Raw genomic sequence first — 23,749 nt, 5'->3', positions numbered from 1 at the left:
TTTTTGTGTGTGCTGTAAGAAAGTGGTCCAGTTTCATTCTTTTGCATGTACCTGTCCAGTTTTTCTAACACTACTTATTGAACAGTGTATATTGCCTCCTGTGTCAAAGATTAATGGACCATATACACATAGGTTTATTTCTGGGCTCTCTATTCTGTTACACTGACCTGTTTTTGTGCCACTACCATATCATTTTGATTATGATAGCTTTGTAATATGGTTTGGAATCAGGAAGTATTGTATCTCCAGGTTTTTTGTTGGTGTTGTTGTTTGTTTGTTTTCTTCTTTCTCAGATTGCTTTGGCTATTTGGTGGCTCCAAACAAACTTTAAGATTATTTGTTCTAGTTCTTTAAAAAAGTCATTGGTATTTAGATAGGTGGATCTGTACATTGTGTAGTATGGACATTTTAACAATATAGTAATACTTCCAGTCCATGAGCATAGTATATCTTTCCATTTGTATGTGTTGTCTTCAATTGCTTTCATCAGTGTCTTAAAGTATTCATAGTGTAGGTCTTTCACCTCCTTGGTTAAACTTATTCCTAGGTTTTTTGTTGGTTTGTTTTTGTTTTTTGGTATAAGTGTAAACAGCGTTTTAAAAAATTTTCTGGAGTTCCCATCACAGCTCAATGGTTAATGAATCTGACTAGGTTGTGGGTTCAATCCCTGGCCTCACTCAGTGGGTTAAGGATCTGGTGTTGCTGTGAGCTGTGGTGTACATTGCAGACAGGGCTCAGATCCCACGTTTCTGTGGCTGTGGTGTAGGCCAGTAGCTGTAGCGCTGATAAGACCCCTAGCCTGGGAACATCCATATACCACAAATGTGGACCTAGAAAAAAGCAAAAAGACAAAAAAATAAATTTTCTCATTTTGATAGTTCATTGTTAGTGTATATAAAAGCCATAGATTCTTTTTTATTAATAGGGTATCCTGAAATTTTACTGAAATCAATTTTTAGTTCTAATAGATTTTTGATGGTGAATTTAGGATTTTTTCTGTATAGAATTTTGTCACCTGAAAATAGTGAAAATTTTACTTCTTCCCTTCCAATTTAGATACTTTTTATTTAATTTTCTTGTCTGATGGCTGTGGCTAGGACTTCAAATACTATGTTAAATAAAAATGGTGGGAGTGAGGAGTTCCCCCTGTGGTGCTGTGGGTTAATGATCTAGCTTGTCTCTGTGGAAGCAGAGGTTTGATCCCTGGCCTGGTGCAGTGCGTTAATGATCTGGAGTTTCTTAACCTGTGGCATAGGTCGTAGCTCTGGCTTGGATTCAGTCCTTGGCCTGGGAACTTCCATATGCTGTGGATGTTGCTAAAAAAGAACAAAAAAAAAATGGTGGGAGTGGTTATCCTTGCCTTTTTCTCAATTTTAGAGTAAAAGCTTTCCACTTTTCACCATTGAGTATGTTAGCTGTGGGCTTTTTGTAAATGGCCTTTATTTTGAGATGTGTTCCCTCTATACTATTTTTGATGGCTATTAAATTTGGTCAAATGCCTTTTCTGTGTTTATTGAGATGATCATGTGATGATTTAAAAAAATCCTTGTGTTAATGTGGTGTATCACATTGATTGTGAATATTGAACCATTTTTTCATCCCTGGAATAAATCCCACTTGATCGGAGTGTATGATCCACTTAGTATATTGTTGAATTTGATTTGTTGATATTTTGTTGAGACATTTTGTATCCTTATTCATCAGATATTGAAGCATAATTTTTTTAAGTGTCTTTGTCTAAGTTTTGGTTTCAGGGTAATGGAGACCTTGTAGAATGGATTTGGCACAGTTCCTTCCTCTTCAGTTTTTTGGAATAATTTGAAAATAATACATATTAGCTCCTCTTTATATGTTTGATAGAATTTTTTTGTGAAGTTCTTGGTCCTGGACTTGTTTCTTTTTTTTTTTTTAATAGAATTTTAATTTCTTTACTAGTAATTCATTGTTCAGATCGGCTATTTCTTCCCAATTCAGTCCTGGCTGTTTGTCTTTCTAGAAATCAATGCATTTCTTCTACAGGGTCCAAGTTTTTGGGCACATAACTGTTTATAGTAGTCTCTTTTAATTGCTTGTATCTATATGGTATCACTTTTTATTTTTCCTCTTTTGTTTGTTATTTGGCTTATTTTGGTCTTCTCTTTTTTCTTCATGGGCCTGGCTAAAAGCTTATCAATTTTTTTTGGTCTTTTTGCCTTTTCCATGGCCACTTCTCATGGCATGTGGAGGTTCCCAGGCTAGGGGTCTAATCAGAGCTGTAGCTGCCGGCCTTTGCCACAGCAATGCCAGATCCAAGCCATGTCTATGACCTACACCACAGCTCACAGCAACGCTGGATCCTTAACCCACTGAGCAAGGTCAGGGATCAAACCTGCAACCTCATGGTTCCTAGTTGGATTCGTTAACCACTGCACCATGATGGGAACTCCGAAAGGCTTACCAATTTTGTCTGTCCTTTCAAACAATCAGCTATTCATTTCATTAATCTTTTCCACTAGTCTTTTTGGAGGATATCTTTTTATTTATTTTTCTTTTTGATTTTTATTACTTCATTTCTTCTGCTGACTTTGGGCTTTTTTCTTATATTTATCTAATTCCTTTGAATGGTAGTCTAGGTTATTTGATATTTTTAATTTTTCTTGATGTATCCTTTTATCACTATAAGCTTATCTTTTTAGAACTACTTTTGCTGCACCCCGCTGATTTTGGAAAGTCGTTTTTATTTTCATGTGTATCAATTTATTTTGTCTTCATCTTTGATTTCCTCATTGACTCATTGATTTTTTTTAGTAGATTATTGTTTAGTCTCCACGTGTTTAGGCAGACTTCTTCCTGTAACCGATTGGTAGTTTTGCTTTTGTTGTGGTCAAAGTGCTTGATAGAATTTCTGTCCTCTTGAATTTCTTGAGACTTGTTTCATGGCCTGGCATATGACCTATTCTGGAGAACATTCCACATGTACTTCAACAGAATGTGTTTTTTTTTTTCCCGTGATGGAATGTTCTGTAGATATATTTATTAACTGAATTTTCAGCAGAAGCTTTATATGGCCTGAAGGGAGTGGCAAGTACATTCAAAGTGCTTGAGGGGGGAGAACTTAAAAACAAGAATACTCTGTCCAGTAAGGTTATTATTCAAGACTGAAGGAGAGAAGAATTGACCAATGAGCAAAAGCTAAAGGAGTTCATCACGACTGAACAACTTAAAGACAAATTTTAAAGGGACTTCTTTAAACCAAAAAGGCCATAACTGGAAATATAAAAATTGTAAAAGAAAAAAAAACCTCACTGCTAAATGCAAACTAATAAAAGTAGTGGGTTAACCACATAAATAGCTAGTATGAAGATTAAAAGACAAAAAAGTAAAATCATCTATATCTTCAATAATTACCTAAGGGAAAAACAAAAGATGTAAAATATGGTTTCACAAACATTAAACATGAGAGGGAGTAAAAATATAGTGCTCTTAGAATGTGCTCAAATTTAAGTGACCATCAGTGTATAATAGACTCATATTCATAGATCCTTATGTAAGAACGTCATAGTAATAACAAAAAATACCAACAATACAGGCTCCCTTATATGGAACTAGTCACTTTTTCTTGTTGCTTTTAAGATTTTCTCTTTAGCTTTTGACATTTTAATGATTTTAATTATACTGTCTTGGTATTGGTCTCTTTTGGTTCATCTTGTTTGGGACTTTGAATGCTTCCTGAACTTGAATGTTTGTTTCAGGTTAGAAAAATGACCTAGGTTTATGAAGTTTTCTGCCATTAGTTCTTCGAATAGGGTTTTCACCCCTTTATTTCTCTTTTCTCCTTCTGGGACACCTAAAATGTGAATGTTAATATGATTGATGTCATCTCATAGGATCTTCATTTTTTATTGTTGTCTTTTCTTCTTTCTTGTTGTTCTTACTGGGCACTGTTCTTGTGGCATATGGAGGTTCCCAGGCTAGAGGTTGAATCAGAGCTATAGCTGCTGGCCTACCTCACAGCCATTGCAATGTCAGATCCAAGCTGTGTCTGCAACCTATGCCACAGCTCACAGCAATGCCAGATCCTTAACCCACTGAGTGAGGCCAGGGACTGAACCTGCATCCTCATGGATGCTAGTCAGATTCATTTCCACTGAGCCATGATGGAGACTCCCCATTACTCTACTCTTAAGGTCTGATTTTTTTCCTATCTCCTTGTTGAAATTTTCACTGTGTTCTTCCATTCTTCTGACTTTGGTGAATATTTTTATGACCATTATCTTAAACTCTTTATCTGGTAGATTGCTTATCTCTGTTTTATTTAGTTCTTTTCCTGACCTTTTCTTGTTCTTTCACTTGGAACATATTCCTTTGTCTCCTAATTTTGCCTAATACTGTGTTGTCTCTATGTATTAGGAATATCAGCTACATTTCCCCATCTTGTAGGAGTGGCTTTATGTAGAAGGTGTCCTGTGGGGCCCAGTAGTGCAGTCCCTTTTGGTAACCAGAGGCAAGTATTTCAGAAATGTCCCCTGTGTGGCCTGCATGTTCCTACTACTTGTGGCCTAGTTGCAGTTGCTGAATGCATGTTAGTGTTTAGGCATGGCCTCTTGTGCTACTGGCTGTAAGGCATGGCTGCACCTCTTATGGATACTCTGGTATGCTAGTTCAGTCTCTGGGGCAAAAGCCACTTTGGAGGGGCTCTGGTTCCTTATAGGAGCGATGGGGAAGAGAGGCCACTTTGGCAGTGCCCTGGTTTCACCTGAGAGTATCTACCAGGAGTTGTGGGGTGGAGGACCTCTTTAGAGGAATACTGGCTAGTGCAGCCTTGCAGGGGAACCCTACGTGGGTTAGTGATGCTTGGAAAGTGGATGGGGAGGATAAAAAAAATGGCATCTGCCAGTGCTGGGTCAGCTAGGTAGAAGATCAGCAAAAATAACGGATACCTGCCAATTTCTCTGTACCCAAAAAAAGTTTCAACAGACCCCTGCTCCTCTGGCACAGGCCCTAAAATGAGTCAGTTTTCTTTAAATGTGACCCAGGAACTTTTCAAACTGCTGCCTCTGTGCTGGGACTTGAAGTGTGACTTTTTGCATGTTACTCATTGGAAGAGTGGAGTTTCAGTTTCCTATAGCCATTCTGTCTTCCAGTGCAGGTCCTCTCGGCTGGGGAGCCTGATGTGGGGTTTGAGCCTTTGGCTCCTCAAGAGAGGATGTCTGTGGCTGTGATACTTCTCCCACATAAGGATCACTGAGCTGGGGTTATGGATCCCAGCCAGAATGTGTCTGCCTTCCTATCTGTTTTGGTATGGATTTGTCTTTTTATTCTTAGATGTGTAAAATCTTTTCTTCCAGTCTTTAGGTTATTCTAAAAGATACTTGCTCCACATGGAGTAGTTTTAGTGTGTCCCTGGAAAGAGATGAGCCCAGGAGCTTTCTACTCTGTCTTCTTGTCACCCTCCCCATTATACTTAATTGTGCTAACTTGGCCTATCTCTTGCAGCATTTCTACTTCTTTTTAATTAATTTTTTAAAAGTAGAGTTGATGTACTATGTTGTGCCAATTTCTAATGTACAGAAAAGTTATACATTGATACATTCCCTTTCTTATATTATCTTCCATCGTGCTCTATCGCAAGAAACTTGGTATAGTTCCCTTTGCTATAAGGACTTCATTGCTTATTTATTCTATAGAAGCAACACTGAGTAGTCATGCTGCGAGCCACACTGAAAGTCCAGCTTATCTGCTCTAAATGTAATAGTTTGCCTCCACTAACCCCAAACTCCCAGTCCATCCCGCTCCCTCCCACCTTGGCAACCACAGGTCTGTTCTCTATGTCTGTGAGATGATTTCTGTTTTGTAGATAAGTTCATTTGTGCTGTAGTTTAGATTCCACTTACTTATAGCATATGGTACTTGTCTTTCTGGCTTGCTTCACTTATTATGAGAATGTCTAGTTGCATGTTGCTGCAAATGACATTGTTTCATTCTTTCTTATGGCCGAGTAGTAGTATTTCATTGTATACATATACCACATCTTCTTAATCCATCTGTGGATAAATCTTTTTTTTTATTGGAATATCCTACAAGAAGGTTTTAGTGAAGATTTTTTTTTTTTGGTCTTTTTAAGGCTGCACCCCTGGCATAGGGAGGCTTCCAGGCTAGGGACTGAATCAGAGCTGTAGTTGCTGGCCTATGCCATGGCAATGCAGGATCTGAGCCACATCTGTGACCTCTACCACAGCTCATGGCAACGCTGAATCCCCAACCCACTGAGCAAGGCCAGGGATTAAACCTATATCTTCAAGAATGCAAGTCAGATTGTTTTCTGCTAAGCCATGACAGGAACTCCTAGTGAGGATTTTTTGCATGTGCAACCTCCTGAAGTCTTACATGGTTGAAAATGTTTTTATCATGTCCTCGTATTTGAATGGTAATATTTTATGTTTGAAACTCTTTTTGCCTTCGGTTCTTGAAAATTATATTGCACTCTCTATTAAAAAAGTTACACTATCATCTTGCTTTCAGTGTTTTTGAAAATTCTAGGATTAGCCTGATTTTTGTTATCTGCCACAGATACCCTTCCATTTTGGAAGCTTTACATATTTTTTCTTAGTTTTAATATTCTTTAATTTTAACTATACTATGGAGATGAATTTTTTCTTATCTGTTCTATTTGGTCCTCTAAGAGCCTTTTCATTTTGAAGAATTCTATCATTCTTAATCCTAAAAAATTTGTCTTCATCATTACTTTACATTTTTCTCCTTTCCATTTCCCTACCCTATTCCTCTGGAATCCTGTTCTCTGGATGCTAGTACTTTTGCTTGTATCCTTCATATTTCTTAGTATAAAAATTTTTCTCTTATCTTTTCTCTATTCTTTCCTATTGCTTTATGAAGAAGTTCTCATTCTGACCTTCTAATTCACTGATTTTTTCTTTAGCTTTATTCCATCTTATTTATTCCATTTCAGCTACATTTTTTTTTTTTTTTGCGTCTCTAATGTTTCACTTGGTTCTTCTTTTTCTTTCTTGGCCATATCTGAGGCATGTGGAAGTTCCCGGGCTAGGGACTGAACACTTGCCACAGCAGCAACCTGAGCCATTGCAGTGACAATGCTGGATCCTTAACCTGATGCACCAGAAGAGAACTCCTCACTTGGCTTTTTTCCCCTTGCTTTGCTTTGCTAATACCTTCCCACATCTCCTTAAGTATACTTTTATTAATGTTATACTCTTCTGTTTGTTCAACTGATTCTGGTTCAGATAGTGTATGGTATCTTGTTTTTATCTTTCTTTGCTAGATTCTAGTTATGTGGGTTTGTAAGCTCATGCCCTACTGTGGCTATTAGCTATTCTACCTTAATGGTAATACTTGCTAGGGAAGGCCAAATATTAAGTTTTATTTTCCATCTATTTAGATGTGTTTCAAATAATGTATGTTCATCCCTAAGGCCTAAGTGCCACAGGCACCCTAAAATCACTTTGTGTCCTCCCCTTTTACTGCCTCTCCCCTGGGAGACTCCCCTGGGCAGAGTTTGTCCTATAAATTGAATTATTGGGGAGAAGAGATAGGTTGTTCTCAAAATATTACAATTCTCCCAGGCATATGATTTTGGAGGAGGGGTGGGGATCAGGATGCTAAAGGACTAGGGCTGCTGCGCATCATTAAGCAAGTAGCCCCTTCTTACCAGATACGGGGATCAGGCACTGCCATCTACCTTCACCCATAAGCTGTGTACTCCGATATGAGGCTGTGCCTGTCTGGCAGCAGGGGTGCCTTTTCCTCATGTACATAGCATCACCCTATGTTCTAGCAGTAGTCTTTTAAGAGTTCCTTGTCGGTTGCCTCTGCTTTTGGTATCTCCCTACCTAGTATCTACCTGCACTGCCTTATTTTATTGCCAACATGCATGACCTGGAATGTAAAAGTATTTCTGCAGGCAAGTGGCTGGTGATAACTGTGGGGAAAGCGAAGAGCTGAGGTGAAAAGCTTTTCTCCAAAATACCTTCTCACTGCTACCTCTCCTAGCCTTTTGTCAACGTATATAATATACTCCCCATCTACCAGTTCAAAATATCTTTGTCTCCTATGAGATTTACATGCTTTTTATTAGCTTCAGAAATTCATATTTCCCTCCTCCTTCTTCACATACTCCAGGGTTGAATTTGAAGAAGGAGTCAGCAAGTATTAAGTCACCGTCTTCCTAAGATCTGGAAGCTTTAATACATATCTTTAAAAATGTTACTTCATGTGACTTTTATATTGAAAAAACAATTTGGTCTACTTATTGAAGGCATTTAAGGTAGTCAAAAGAAAGCTCGAAAGTCCCAAAATGTTGGTTTATTATCAGGGTTCATCAAAGAAATAGAAGTATATATTTATATGAAAGGATTTATTATGAGGAATTGGCTTATGTAACTATAGAGGCTGAGAAGTCCTATAATCTGCTATTTGCAAGCTGGCACCCAGGATTGTCAATGGTGTAATTCCAGTCCAAACATGATAGCCTGAGAGTTGGGAGAGTCGATACTGCAAATCCCATTGCAAGTGCAGGAAAAGGCTGATGTCTCAGCCTAAGCAGGCAAACAGGAAACAAAAAGGGGTAAATTCCTCCTTTCTTCATCTTTTGTTTTATTCAGACCCTAAACATACTGGATACTGCCCACCCTCCCTGGGGAGGGCAGTCTGCTTTATCAAGCTCACGCATTTAACAATTGATCTCATCCAGAGACACTGTCACAGGCACACCCAGAAGTATTTAATTGGTGCACCCCTTGGTCCAGTCACATTGACACATAAAATTCATCATCATAGTCGGAGAATCATACAGGTTAAGTCAGGTAAAGAAGAAAGGACACCCACTGCCTAGATGACAAAACTCGAAAGACCCTGACTGCATCCTTATTGAATCAATTACCCACTCTATCCTCAGGTTTCCTTGCCTATAAATTGGGAATAAGAGTGTTCTGGGAGTTCTTGTTGTGGCTGAGCAATAACAAACTCACCTAGTATCCATGAGGGTGTGGGTTTGATCCCTGGCCTCACTCAGTGGGTTAAGGATCCAGCATTGCCATAAGATGTGGAGTAGGCCAGCAGCTGCAGCTCCAATTCGACACCTCACCTGGGAACTTCATATGCTGCATGTGCAGCCCTAAGAAGACCAAAAAAAGAAAAAAAAAGCGGGGGGGGGGCATGTCCTGTTTGTATCACACAGTTGTTGTGCTGCTCAATAGGAAAATATCTATGGAAGCCACTCTATACACTACTGCAGAGAGAAAGCAGCAATATTTAACATGAACCAAAGAGCATTTGAAATGATATTAACTCTCAGGGGACAGGATGTTCCTTGGCTGGGAAGGTGGTAATCCCTCCCCTCAGCGACCTCGGTGCATTTCAGACAGATCTTCAAAGCAGATCAGGTCTCTGCAGCACAGAGTGGTGAAAGTATTCAAGTTCTCTGACCTCCCTAAGCTGGGGAAGGTTGGCATCAAGGACGAAAGCTTTCAATTGCATTGAACATGGCCTGGACAGGTTCCAAGTGGGTAATTACTTTATGCTTACTTAAAATTTCCCCTTCAGCTTCCAAGAGATGGAGAATCCCTCACTTCCTGGACTAGCAGCACTGCTGAGTGTTGCTTAGGCATATGTTGAACAGCTGCCCCAGTCACCCACCTCAGCAGACAGTGTATTTTAGTAATGAAGTCAGAGCTCAAATTGGGCAAGATGGTAACACATTTCTTTGATTGGTCTGTTGGACAAATGTGGCCTCTCTCTGAACAGAAGGAGGGCATTTAGCATGTTTTTTTTCTTCACTCTCATTAGAAGCAGGAATAAACTGAACAGGTTCTTTGAGAGCCAGCTTTGAGAGGTTCTCTGACATGAATCTCATTAAAAATATATTAATTTTTATCATGATCGATAACTACATCAGTTCCTCTTCACTATGAGGAAACATGTTCTTGTAGATTGGGATGGAAAACAAAATTTCATCTGGGGCATCAGGTCCTCTGAACATCTTATGCTATAAGACTGAGAATGTTTGTGGGCAAAGACATACCTCCAGTCTGTAGGGTGAAGGCAGGGACTAGGCAATGAGCAGTTTTGCACAACTGCAGATCAGAAGTTTGAGGTTCTCACCTATGCTGATCATTTGCCTTTCTCCCAGTTTTTATTTACCCATGTCCTAGTTAGTAGTGCTCTTGGTTTAGGCACATATATTTTCTGAGTGGCAAGTTCTTGCAAACCATAGGGGTAATAACGGTGTCTATCTCCCTGAACTCTTGTGAGGAATAAAGGAGATAATATTCTTGGCATATGGAAAGCATTCAATGAAAGTTAGTAATGATTACTACTATTGTTATTGTTACTTCTTTTTCAGGTCTTAGTTTAAATGTTACTTTACTGGTTATCACTAACTTCTGCCCCTGTTCCAAGACTAGGTTAAATGAATGGCTTTGTGCTCCCATAGAACACTTTACATTCCCTATAAATGTTATTGGAATATATGCTAGGTTTTCTGCACTATTTGAGTTGTTTTCCATGTGTATATTACTACCCCCATTTTACAGAGAAAGGATTCAGGTGCAGATAATGCATATAACTTCGGTGGGGTGAGATTTGACTGCAGATACTTTTACTCCAAAGCTCATATTCTTAATGATGACATTTGGCATGGTTTATGGTGATAGTTGATGTAATTTTCTTTGCTTTACTAGGTGGTACACTCTGCATGTTCCCAGTGCCTCATTCTTTCCAAAGCTACCACTAGCTTATATCTGGTCCCGCTCTCTCTGAAACCCATTGACACCAACAACTTTCTTACCTTTGGACTCCTTGGTTTCACCTCAACCAGTAGCATTTTTCTCTTTGTCCTTGACTTCTAGCCTAATCTCTCTCTCAAGGGCAGTTACATCAATGACATCAATATTGCCCTTTCTTTTCTTTCTTTCTTTTTTTTAAATGGCTGCACCTTGGGCATATGGCTGTTCCTGGGCTAGGGATTGAATCTGAAACACAGCTCTGATCTATACTGCAGCTGTGGCAAGCCAGATCCTTTAACCCACTGTGCCAGGTCGGGGATAGAACCTGCTTCTCTGTGGTGAGCCAGGCTGCTGTGCCACAATGGGAACTCCACTGTTGCCCTTTCTGACAATTAAATCCTTCTGACCATCTACCACACTATGTTTCAGCCAGCGGTTATGATTACAAGTGACAGAAACCATCTCTGATAGTATTAAGCAGAAAATGGCATTTATTGAAAGGATATTAATTGCCCAGAGAATTGATAAGATGGGGACCAGCTTAGAAAATTAGAAGGAACCAAGGATTCTATTACTCCCACAAAAGCCTCCACCAATCCCCACATCCTTGCCTTAGGTGTTCAAGATTCAAAGTCCTGGATTCTGATGGGCCGAGCGTAGGGCCAAGTGCCCACTTCCTAGGATGGCAAAGTATTGGAAAAATGAGGATGTTGTTCCTTTCAACGTCCATAACAGAAGATGGTAGTGGAAAGCCCTGTGAATCACTCATGCCCAAGATCACATACACACAGGTGGTAGGATATTTCCTCACAAAGAAAAAGAATGGATACTTGACAGCAGAAAATGGCATTTGCCCACTGCACATTTCAATTGTTAACTCTGTCAGCTCCCCCCCAGTTTCAATTTCACATTCTCTCAGAATACAGCCCAGGTCCAGTAATACACTACATGACTGCACTGAAGAAGCTACTTTATACTGAATCCTTTGTGTCCTTTTGATTCCTACATGATAGACCCCTATGGAGGCCTCCTGATTTTAAGGCTCAGCACAGGCCTTTAAAATTGGGGGCAGAGAATTCTTTGTGGGTGGTCACAATTATCCCACCTTATTTATAGCTTCATGTCTCGGCTCTAGGAAGCATATTTCCTCAGCTCGCTCCTCTGAAACACCTTTCCAAGCCTGCCTCTGTATTCTAGATCCTTACCGTGTAAATGCATTTACCTTCCTTTCAATGCAAACATTTCTGACTTTCTGCTCTCTCATTGCCATAGTCTACAGTTCTCTTTTCAGGCACAGCTTGGTGTCTACCTAATTTGGGCCACTAGTTTTTCACTTCTGCATGTTTTGGGGGGTGATTATTTCCACTCCCCCAGGCTTTGCAGTTGTAGGCCTAGATCATGAGTCTTAGGCAGCTTTACCCTGGCCAACCAGGTTTCCTGGGATTCTGTATCCAAACCCATTTGCACCATGTCCTGAGCCTCCGCATGGTCACTTCTGGTTCAACCCTTTTGGAGTTTCTAGAACTCATGTCGATGGTGGTAAGAGAAATGAACATAACCTGACCTTTGTGATGGGTTAGCAGAGAGGCCCAAGATGTGTTCTACTTTTAAGTCCCTATCACCTCCTAGTCCCCAATTCTAATAAATGATCGATTTTACCTTTTCCTCAAGAACTAATGATGAGGGTGAATCTCATCTCTAGTGTAAAACTTTTGACTCATTCCCTCTGTGCCAGTTCTGCTTTGGTAATAGCTTAGTGTGTTAGTTTTTGACAGGATTGTAAATGTGTCTTGTGCTGGAGTTCTGACTTTGACCTTGAGCCCTGCTGGTTGTGACACATTTCTCTGGTGCCACCTGCTTGCTTGTTGATGCCAAAGGCCAAGCATACCTTGAAAATGCTCTAGGAAGAAAGTGCCTGCAATTGTGGACAGCTTGGTAAGAATAGAGCCAAACAGCCTTGAGTGTTATGAAATAGCAGAGTTCACTGAACTGCCCTAGAACTCTGATGCCTGTCTTCATTTCTGTGTTAGCTCCTGAACTCCTGTTCTTGTCTTCTCTATGCAACTTGGTCTCTACCAAGTTTAGGCATATGGTCTCTCTCTTTTGAGCTCATCTATCTTGGGATCTGATGCAACATTCCTCTGGGGTTCATTTTCCTTCCTTCCTCCACTGCTGTACCATAGGATGCACTTGAATGTGACTTCGCCCACCCTATAAGTGTTCTACATGAGCCTGTCTGGAATAAATCAGCCCCATCACAGTGGAAGGCTTTATGTCAGGTTTCCCTCATATATTTATTTGCCCTGTTTGCTGAACACTAGGACATACTGGACTAGCTCTTTTAACCGCCCTCCCTTCTTAAGTTTCTCACATTAGCAGTCCTCTTGCCCTCTCAGCAAATAGTCTTGCTTTATGTATTCCTAAGACTATGAAACCCACCTGGCAGTTTCTTCTCCACCTGCTTCTCCGAAGTCTCTGTCTTCATTCTCCTCCTGTCTTGGAGAAGAAGGTGTCTCTTTTTCCTAGGCTCACTCTTGGTCCCAGTAGGTAGTGTTGGTACCAATATCCGTCTTTAGTGATGTTCTATCAGGTCTTGTGCCTTTCTTGAGCATTTTAAAACTCTTCCTCTCTGTGGAATCCTTCCCATCTGCCTTTAAACCAGTTTGATCTAATGCCTCCAAAAGAATGGTCTTCAGTTCTCTCCTTGCCAAACGTCTTGAATATGTGAGCTCCACCCACGGACTGGGCATCTTCACTATTTCCCTCCAAATGCCCTGCAATCTGGCTTCCATTGCCACCACGTTCAGAAGTTCCTCTCTCAAAGTTTACTCTTAACCCCCAAACTGCCAAACATAAAGGCTTGTTCTCAGATTTTATGTCCTTTTCTTCTATCGGCCACATTGGTAGTATTCAAATAGTTGATCTTATCTTTGCTGATTGAAATTGTTTCTTTTCTATGGGACCATCTTATTTTTATTGAGTATTCAAATGTTGTTTGGCTTTTCCTGTGTGTTTTCTGTTCTTGCCAGCTAGATGTAAGTTTGTTGAGGCTGGCTGCTGTATATTGCTATACATGGCTGCTCAAAAAGTACCTAGCATAATGCTATGTACTTAGTAGGTATATGGTCAGTATTTTTTTAAATGAAGAAATAGGACTATTCAGAGTGAGTTACTCATTTAATCATTTGCTCATTTATGAACAAATACTGCTTATGTGCCATTGTATACAGATTGTTAAATTCTGTTATGTAGCCATTCGTAAGACATGCCTAATTCCTGCTTTCAGAAGACTTAAATGTCCAATGAGGAATGTATACATAAAAATAAACCATAATAATACAAAATGATAAATTCTCTGATGGGGAAATAATTAACTGGAGGGGCTGGGAGCAGGGAAAGTTTCCTGGAAGAAATAATATATAAACTAAGCATTAGCAAGGCATAAAAGAGGGAAGAGGAAGTTCCTGGCAAAGAGAGCAGTGTGTTCAGAGGATAGAGAGCATGGCACTATGGAGTAACTGCCTTTTTAAAAAAATAGCAGAGCTGTTAGTAGAGTGAATGAGGGAGATGGAGTAAACAAGTAGGTGGGATGTATCTAAATCAAAACAAGCATTTCACTCCCTTCCCCATTTAAAGTATTTTAGTGCTGTTTTCTACTTAATCCTTACAGCCTTTGAAATGTAGGTGGCATCTGCCATACTGATAGAGAACCTGAGTTTTGAAAAAAAAAAAAAGTGAAACTCACTAAGTCAATAGTAAGTCTGAAAATATTGTCACTTCTTTCTTTTCTTTTTTCTTATCTTTTTTTTTTTTAGGTATGCATTGGTGGCATATTGAAGTTCCCAAGTTAGGGGTTAAATAGGAGCTGCAGCTGCCAGCCTATGCCACAGCCACAGCAACACCAGATCTGAGTTGGATCTGCGACCTACACCACAGCTCACAGCAACACTGGATTCTTAATCCACTCAGCGAGGCGAGGGATCACATCTTCATCCTCATGGATACTAGTCTAGATTGTTACCACAGAGCCACAGTGGGAACTACCAGCTTCTTTTTTTAATTGACCAACAAGAACAAATTGGGCAAGACATAAAACCATAATTTATAAAAACTCATTACAGAGCTGAAGATGCAAAGAAAACCAAATGAGTTATTTTTGAAGAGAAAGGAGACACATGGCTGCATTCATCACTGGAAGAACAGTGGGAATGGGAGGACTGCACCATAGATGGGGTGAAGAGAAACAAAGATAACTGTTCATGAATTTTAATGACCACATGGGTGTTGGTGTGATGGTGTGTCCTCAGTCACAGGGCATGTCAGTGCCCACCTGTCAACTCCATTTTCAGTCTTTACTCAGTGCGCAGGGAAAGAACTGGGCAAGCATGCTGACAGAAAGTCAGCTGGGAAGCATTAGGGTCTTCTCCAAGTACAGTGTGGTGGCCTGATGAGGGCTGGAGGAGGGAAGGTGAACTGAACAAATTCCCCTCCTACACTGGGCCTTTCCTGAGTGCAAGGGAGTGTCCCACTGAATGTTGTCATCAAGGCAGGCAAACTTCTGGAAATCTTTCTAAGGCTCACTGAATCTCTCACTAGCTCTCCACCAAATGCACTGAATATGCTCCCTGAAGGGAAGAGACACAAATGTGGAAAAAATATCCCTCTTAGAAACTTTAGGTCTTTACTGAATCTAATACTACTGTCCTTCAAATATACTGCACACAGGGCCTCATAGTACAGAGAGAGCTCCTGAGCTACAGAAAGTCAGAGCTGGGGCTAGAAAGAAAAGAGAACTCTTCAGTGACCCCAATCCTAGTAGTCAGGCTACAGGACAGAGATCTGTCAAGTTGAGACCATTGGGGTACAAAGTATATATGTAGTCTCCCTTGTGCTCAGATTCCAAGTTATGCAAAAGGAAATGTCTAATCCTGTACTCAAAATATTTAAATCCACTTGTAAACTGAATCCAATTATAGCTGCAACAAAGCCCAGTTTAATACAGATGAGGTGGAAAGAGACCCTTACAATAGCGGCCTGACAGAAGAAGAGATGAAATATTTTCTGAGTAAATATTTACTTTTCCATCTCATTTTAAAACACAGTGTCTGGCCTAATGAAGAATTATGAGACAATAGAATAAGCAAAAACATGTGACACATAATAAAGAGAAAAAGAATCAATAGAAACAGACCCTTGGATGGCCAAAATGTTGAAATTATCAACAAATTTTAAAATGACTATAATATATAATTAAAGGACATTGTAATAAAGCTGAATTAAAGGACATGTATGACTACTTAGGGGATTTCAAGGAGCAATAGAGTCTAAAAAATAACCAAGTGATTGATTCTCTGCAGGTTTTGATTCCTCTAGAATTTGGGCTATAATCTCTGAGACATCCTTAGGAAAGGGTCTTATTTTTCAGCCGAGTAGCTTTCTCAGCCTTCTTTATGACCATGGACATTTTTTGTTCTCTTTCTGTGCATTTTAGTCAAAACTTGGGCTTAATTGGTAAAATTATCTTAAAATATTTTGTAAGTTTTCTAAGGAACTTTTTGGAGGTTCAGTGTATTATACAAAGGCACACCTAGAAATCTCTTTGAGGTAGGACTCTCCACTTTGAGCTGCAAGTCAGAGTACTTTTGTACAATGCCTGAAGGATCCTTAGAAACTTTTTTGCTTAGCTGAGTGTGTCTATGAGACACCACCATACATGCTTCTGAAGTCTTAAAGAAGTCTTGCAGCCACTGTCTTAATTTGATCTTAACCTCGAGGGCACATTATATTGCCAGTGCCCTGGATTTGGGCTTTGCTCTACCCTATTATTTTTTTAAATTTCATGTTTATTAGGGTATAGTTAATTTACAGTGTTGTGTCAGTTTCTGCTATATAGCATAGTGTCCCTGTTACTCACACACACACACATTCTTTGTCTTATATTTTTTTCTATCATGGTCTATCCCAAGAGACTGGATATAGTTTCTTGTGCTATACAGTAGGGCCTCATTACTTATCCATTCTAAATGTAATAGTTTGCATCTACCAACCCCATGCTCCCCGCCCATCCCACCTCCCCTCTCCCATGGCAACCTCAAGACTGTTTTCTATAAGTCTGTTTCTGTTTTGTATATTGGTTCATTTATGCCATATTCTAAGTTAAACATATGTGCTATCATATGGTATTTGTCATTTGCTGACTTACTTTCACTTAGTGTGAGACTCTCTAGTTGTAACCATGTTATTGTGAATGGCAGTAGGAAGTATTTTGTTATTTTTAGTGGCTGAGTAGTACTCTAAGTATGTACCACATCTTCTTAAACCATTTATCTGTCAATGGACAGTTAGATTTTTTTCCATGTCTTGGCTATTGTGAATAGTGCTCCAGTGAACTTGTGGGTACATGTATCTTCTTGAATTATAGTTTGGTCTGAATACATGCCCAGGAGTGGGATTGCTGGATCATACAGTAGTTCTCTATTTACTTTTTTGAGGTACCTCCATACTGTTTTCCATAGTGATTGTACAAATTTACATTCCCACCAACAGTGAAGGAGGGTTCCCTTTTCACCACACCCTCGCCAGCATTTGTTATTTATAGACTTGTTAATGACAGCTGTTCTGATTGGTGGGATATGGTAATTCATTGTAGTTTAAACTTAAAGCTCATCAATGAATTACGTAAAGTTGAAGGATACAAAATTAATACCAAGAAGTGGATTGAATTTCTATATACTAACAATGAAAAGATCAGAAAGAGAAATTAGGGAAACGATCCTATTTACCATCACATCAAAAAGAATAAAATAACTAGGAATGAACTGACCTAAAGAGACAAAAGACCTGTACTCTTAAAACTATAAGATGCTGATGAAAGAAATCAAAGATTACACCAACAGATGGAAAGATATACCATGCTCTTGGGTTGGAAGAATCCAATCCCAAATGACTATACTACCCAAGGCAATACACAGATAGAAGGCAATACCTATCAAATTATCAATGACATTTATTCACAGAACTAGAACAAAATATTTAAAATTTGTTTTTTTAATGATTTTTATTTTTTCCGTTATAGTTGGTTTACATTGTTCTGTCAATTTTCTACTGTACAGCAAAGTTACCCAGTCACACATACATGTATACATTCTTTTTCTACAGTATCCTCCATTATGCTCCATCACAAGTGACAAGAGATAGTTCCCTGTGCAATACAGCAGGATCTCATTGATTATCCATCCCAAATGCAATAATTTGCATCATTTAACCCCAGATTCCCAGTGCATCCCAATCCCTTCCCCTCCCCCTTGGCAACCACAAGTCCACTCTCCAAGTCCATAAGTTTCTTTTCTATGGAAAAGTTCATTGTATCATATATTAGATTCCAGCTATAAGTAATATCATACAGTATTCACTTAGTATGAGAGTATCTATTTCCATCCATGTTGCTGAAAATGGCATTATTTTGTTCTTTTTTATGGCTGAGTAGTATTTCATCACACACACACACACACACACACACACACACACACACACACCACATCTTAATCCATTCATCTGTCGATGGACATTTAGGTTGTTTCATGTCTTGGCTATTGTAAATAGTGATGCAATGAACATACAAGTGCATGTATCTTTTTAAAGGAAAGTTTTGTCCAGATATATGCCCAAGAGTGAGATTGCTGGGTCATATGGTAGTTCTATATTTAGTTTTCTGAGGAACCTCAATACTGTTTTCCATAGTGATTGTACCAATTTACATTCCCACCAACAGCATAGGAGGGTTTTCTTTTCTCTATACCCTCTTCAGCCTTTTTTATTTGTGGACTTATTAATCATGGCCATTCTGACTGGTGTGAGGTGGTACCTCATTGTAGTTTTGATTTTCATTTCTTCAATAATCAGTGAGGTTAAGCATTAAGATCCCAAATAGCCAAAGAAATCTTGAAAAAGAAAAGTGGAGCTGGAGGAGTCAGGCTCCCTGACTTTAGACAATACTACAAGGCTACAGTCATCAAAAGCAGTATGGTATTGGCACAAAAACAAGACATATAGATCAATGGAACACAACAGAGAGCCCAGAAATAAACCCAAGCACCTATGGTCAATTAATATATGACAAAGGAGGCAAGAACATATAGTGGAGGAAAGACAGTCTCTTCAATAAGTGGTGTTGGAAAACTGGAATCTACATGTAAAAGAATGATATTAGAACATTCTCTAATACCATACATAAAAATAAACTCAAAATGGATTAAAGCTTTTTAAAATTTGAATTATAGTTTTTGAAAAATGTGATGTAAGTTACAGGTGTGCAATATAGTGATCCACAAATTGTAAAAGTTACACTCCATTTATGGTTGGTATAATGTATTGGCTATATTCCACATGTTGTATAATGTATCTTAGTAGCTTATTTTATACCAAATAATTTGTAACTCTTACTACGTTACCCCTTGTTACTCCTTCCTCCTTCTCTTTCCCCACTTTGCCCACGAGTAATCATTAGTTTGTTCTCTGTATCTGTGAGTGTTTCACTTGGCATAATGCCCTCCACGTTCATCTATGTTGCTTCAAATGTCAACATTTCTTTATTTTTTATGGCTAAGTAATATTCTATTGTATGTGTATATATATATACCCCACTTATTCTTTATCTGTATCTTTGTAGATAGACACTTGAGCTATTTACATAGCTTGTTAGAAATAATGCTATTATGAACATGGGGGTGCATTTCCTTCTAGAATTAATGTTTTTTTTTTCCCAGATATATCCCAGGAGTGGAATTGCTGGGTCGTATGCTAATTCCAATTTTAGTTTTTTGAGAAACTTCCGTACTGTTTTCCACAGTGGCCGCATCAATTTATATTCGCACCAACAGTGCATGAAGGTTCCCCTTTTCTCCAAATCCTCATCAACATTTGTTATTTGTGTTCTTTTGAATGATAGCATTCTGACAGGTGTGAGGTGATATTTCATTGTGGTTTTAATTTGCATTTCCCTGAGATTAGTAATGTTGAGTGTCTTTTCATGTGCCTGTTGGCCATCTGCATTTATTCTTTGGAAAAATGTCTGTTCAATTCTTATGGCTGTTTTTAATAGGTTTTTTTTTTTTTGTTTGTTTCTTCAGGGCCATGCCCTTGGTATATGCAGGTTCCCAGGTTAGGGATTGAATGGGAGCTGTAGCTGCCGGCCTACACCAGAGCCACAGCAATGTGGGAGCCGAGTCACGTCTGTGACCTACACCACAGGTCATGGCAATCCTGGATCCTTGACCCACTGAGTGAGGCCAGAGATCAAACCTGTGTCCTCAAGGACACTAGTCACATTTGTTTCTGCTGAGCCATGATGGGAACTCTTAATAGCTTTTTTTTTTATGTTGAGTTTGAGATGTTTGTATATGTTGGCTATTAGTCCCTTGTTAGTGGACACATCACATGAAAATACTCTTTCCCATTCAGTAGGTTATCTTTTTGTTTTATTGATGGTTTCCTTTGCTTTGCAAAAGGTTTTAAGTTTAACTAGGTCCCACTTGTTCAGTTTTGCTTTTATTTCCTTTACTTGAGATAGTTTCAAAAACATATTGCTATGATTTATGTCAAATAGCATTCTGCCTATGATTTCCTCTAGAAGTTTTATAGGATCCAGTCTTAGGTTTAGATCTTTAGTCCATTTTGAGTTTATTTTTGTATATGGTGTTAGAGAATGGTTTAATTTCATTCTTGTATATGTAGCTGTTCATTTTTCCCAGCACTGCTTATTGAAGAGACTGTCTTTTCTCCACTGCATATTCTTGCCTCCCCTGTCTTTGATTAATTGACCATAAGTGCATAGATTTATTTCTGGGCTCTGTATGCTGTTCCATTGATCTATGTGTATGTTTTTTTTTTTTTGGTGCCAGTACTGTGCTTTTTTGATGACTGAGCTTTGTAGTGGAGTCTGAAGTGAGGGAGCATGATTCTTCCAGATCTCAAGATTGTTTTGGCCATAATAAAGGCCATACATGAGAAATGCACAGCTAATATTATACTCAATGGTAAAAAGCTGAAAGCATTTCCCCTAGGATTGGGAACAAATCAAGGATTCCACTCTGGCCACTTAAAAATTTTATTATAGTTGATTTACATAGTTCTATCAATTTCTGTGTACAGCAAAGTGACCCAGTCATATATATTTATATATCATACTTTTTCTCACATTATCCTCCATCATGTTCCATCACAAGTGACTAGGTATAGTTCCCTGTGCAATACAGCAGGATCTCATAGCTTATCCACTCCAAATGTGATAGTTTGTACCTACTAGCCCCAAACTCCCAGTCCCTCCCAGTCCCTCCCCCTTGGCAACCATAAGTCTGTTTTCAAAGTCCATGAATTTGCATCTTTTCTGTAGATAGGTTCATTTGTGCCATATATTAGATTACAGATATAAGTGATATCATATGTCATTTGTCTTTCTGTTTCTGACGTCACTTAGTTTGAGAGTCTCTAGTTCCATCCATATTGCTGCAAGTGGCATGTTTTTTTTAATGGCTGAGTAGTATTTCATTGTGTGTGTGTGTGTGTGTATTACATCTTGTTAATCCCTTCATCTGCCAGTGGACACCTAGGTTGTTTACATGTCTTCGCTATTTTGAAGAGTGCTCCAGTGAACATACAGGTGTATGTATCTTTTTTAATGAAAGTTTCATCTGGGTATATGCCCAGGAAGTGGGATTTCTGGGTCATGTGGTAGTTGTATATTCAATTTTCTGAGGAACCTCCATACCATAGTGGTTGTACCAGTTTACATTCCTACCAACAATGTAGGAGGGTTTTCTTTTCTCCACACCCTCTCCAGCATTTGTTATTTGTAGACTTATTAATGATAGACACTCTGACCTGTATGAAGTGGTACCTCATTGTAGTTTGATTTGCATTTCTCTAATAATTAGTGATGTTGAGCATTTTTTCATGTGCCCATTGGCCATCCTTATGTCTTCTTTGGAGAAATAACTATTCAGGTCTTCTGCCCATTTTTCTATTTTTTTTTTCTTTTTGCTATTGAATTGTACAAGTTTAAATATTTTGGAGATTAGGCCCTTGTTGGTTGCATCATTTGAAACCATTTTCTGCCATTCTGTAGGCTGTTTTTTTTTTAATGGTTTCCTTTGCTGTGCAAAAGCTTGTGAGTTAGATTATGTCCCATTAGTTTATTTTTGTTTTTATTTCTATTGCTTTGGGAGATTGACCTAAGAAAATATTTGTACAGTTGATGTCAGAGAATGTTTTGCCTATGTTCTCTTCTAGGAGTTTGATGGTGTCCTGACTTATGTTTAGTCTTTAAACCATTTAGAGTTAATTTTTGTGCATGGTGTGAGGGTGTGTTCCAGTTTCATTGATTTGCATGCAGCTGTCCAGTTTGCCTGGCACCACTTGGTGAAGAGCACCACTTGTTCCGATTTTATATTCTTGCCTCCTTTTTGAAGATTAATTGACTATAGGTGTCTGGGTGTATTTATGAGTTCTCTATTCTGTTCCTTTTGTCTGTATATCTATTTTTGTACCAGTCCCACCATGTCTTGATTACTGTAGCTTTGTAATATTGTCTGATGTCTGGGAGAGTTATGCCTCCTGCTTGGTTTTTGTTCCTCAGGATTGCTTTGGCAGTTCTGGGTCTTTTATGGTTCCATATAAATTTTTGGATCATTTGTTCTAGTTCTTTGAAAAATGTCATGGGTAATTTGATAGGGATCACATTGAATTTGTAGATTGTTTTGGGTAGTATGGCCGTTTTAATGGTATTAATTCTTCCAATCCAGGAGCATGGAATATCTTTCCATTTCTTTGAATCCTCTTTAATCTCCTTGATTAATATTTTATAATTCTCAGCATTTAAGTCTTTCACCTCCTTAGTTAGGTTTATTCCTAGGTGTTTAATTTTTGGGGGTGTGATTTTAAAAGATATTTTTATATTCCTTTACTAATATTTCATTATTAGTGTACAGAAATGTAACCAAATTCTGAATGTTACTGCATATCGTGCTACTTTGCTGAATTCATTGGTCAGTTTTTGTGTGGAGTCCTTAGGGTTTTCTATATATAGTATCATGTCATCTGCATAGAGTTGACAATTTTGCCTCTTTTCTTCCAATTTGGATACCTTTTATTCCTTTTGTTTGATTGCTGTGGCTAGAACTTCCAATACTATGTTGAATAAAAGTGGTGATAGTGGGCATCCTTGTCTTTTTCCAGATTTTATCAGGAAGGCTTTCAGCTTTTCTCCTTTGAGTAGTATATTGGCTGTGGGTTTATCATAAATGGCTTTGATTATGTTGAAGTATGTTCCCTCTATACCCACTATAGTAAGAATTTTTATCATGACTGGATTTTATACTTTGTCAAATGCTCTTTCTGCATCTATTGAGAAAATAATGTGGTTTTTGACTTTTGTTAATGTGGTGTATGATGATTGATTTGTGTATGTTGAACCATCGTTGTGAATTTGGGATGTATCTCACTTGGTTGTGATGTACGATCTTTTTTTTAATGTTATTGGATTCATTTGGCTGAAATTTTGTTGAGAATTTTTGCATCTATTGTTTAATGTTAATTAACGTTTAATTGTGTTGGAAGTAAGGGAAACATTTTGGAAATAGCAGTAATAGTTGCACAACATTGAAGTGTAATTAATGCCCCTGAAACATGCATTTTAAAATAGTTAAAATGGCAGAGTTTCCATCATGGTTCAGTGGTAACAAACCTGACTAGTATCCAAGAGTTCCATCCTTGGCCTTGCTGAGAATGTTAAAGATCTGATGTTGTTGGGAGCTGTGGTATAGGTTGCAGATGGGCCTTGGATCCCAGTCTGCTATGGCTGTGGCATAGGCTGACAGCTATGGCTCCCATTTGACCCCTAGCCTGAGAATTTCCATATGCCATGGATGCAGCCCTAAAAAGAAAAAAAAAAAAACATAACAGGCAAATTTTATGTGTGTATTTTATCATAACAAAATGCATATATCTATACGAAACTA

At 38.6% G+C, this 23,749-nt stretch overlaps 1 long non-coding RNA gene across 2 annotated transcripts in view; it reads left to right on the top strand.

Annotated features, from left to right (window-relative positions):
* Nucleotides 1–23,749, top strand: part of LOC110255513 — a 386,303-nt gene that overhangs the window by 82,986 nt on the left and 279,568 nt on the right. The window lies entirely within an intron of this gene.

Source organism: Sus scrofa, chromosome 9 (assembly GCF_000003025.6).
Source record: "Sus scrofa isolate TJ Tabasco breed Duroc chromosome 9, Sscrofa11.1, whole genome shotgun sequence".
In the NCBI taxonomy this organism is placed as follows: domain Eukaryota; kingdom Metazoa; phylum Chordata; class Mammalia; order Artiodactyla; family Suidae; genus Sus; species Sus scrofa.
The sequence above is the reverse complement of the archived record's forward strand: the minus strand, read 5'-3'. Positions and strand labels throughout refer to the sequence as shown.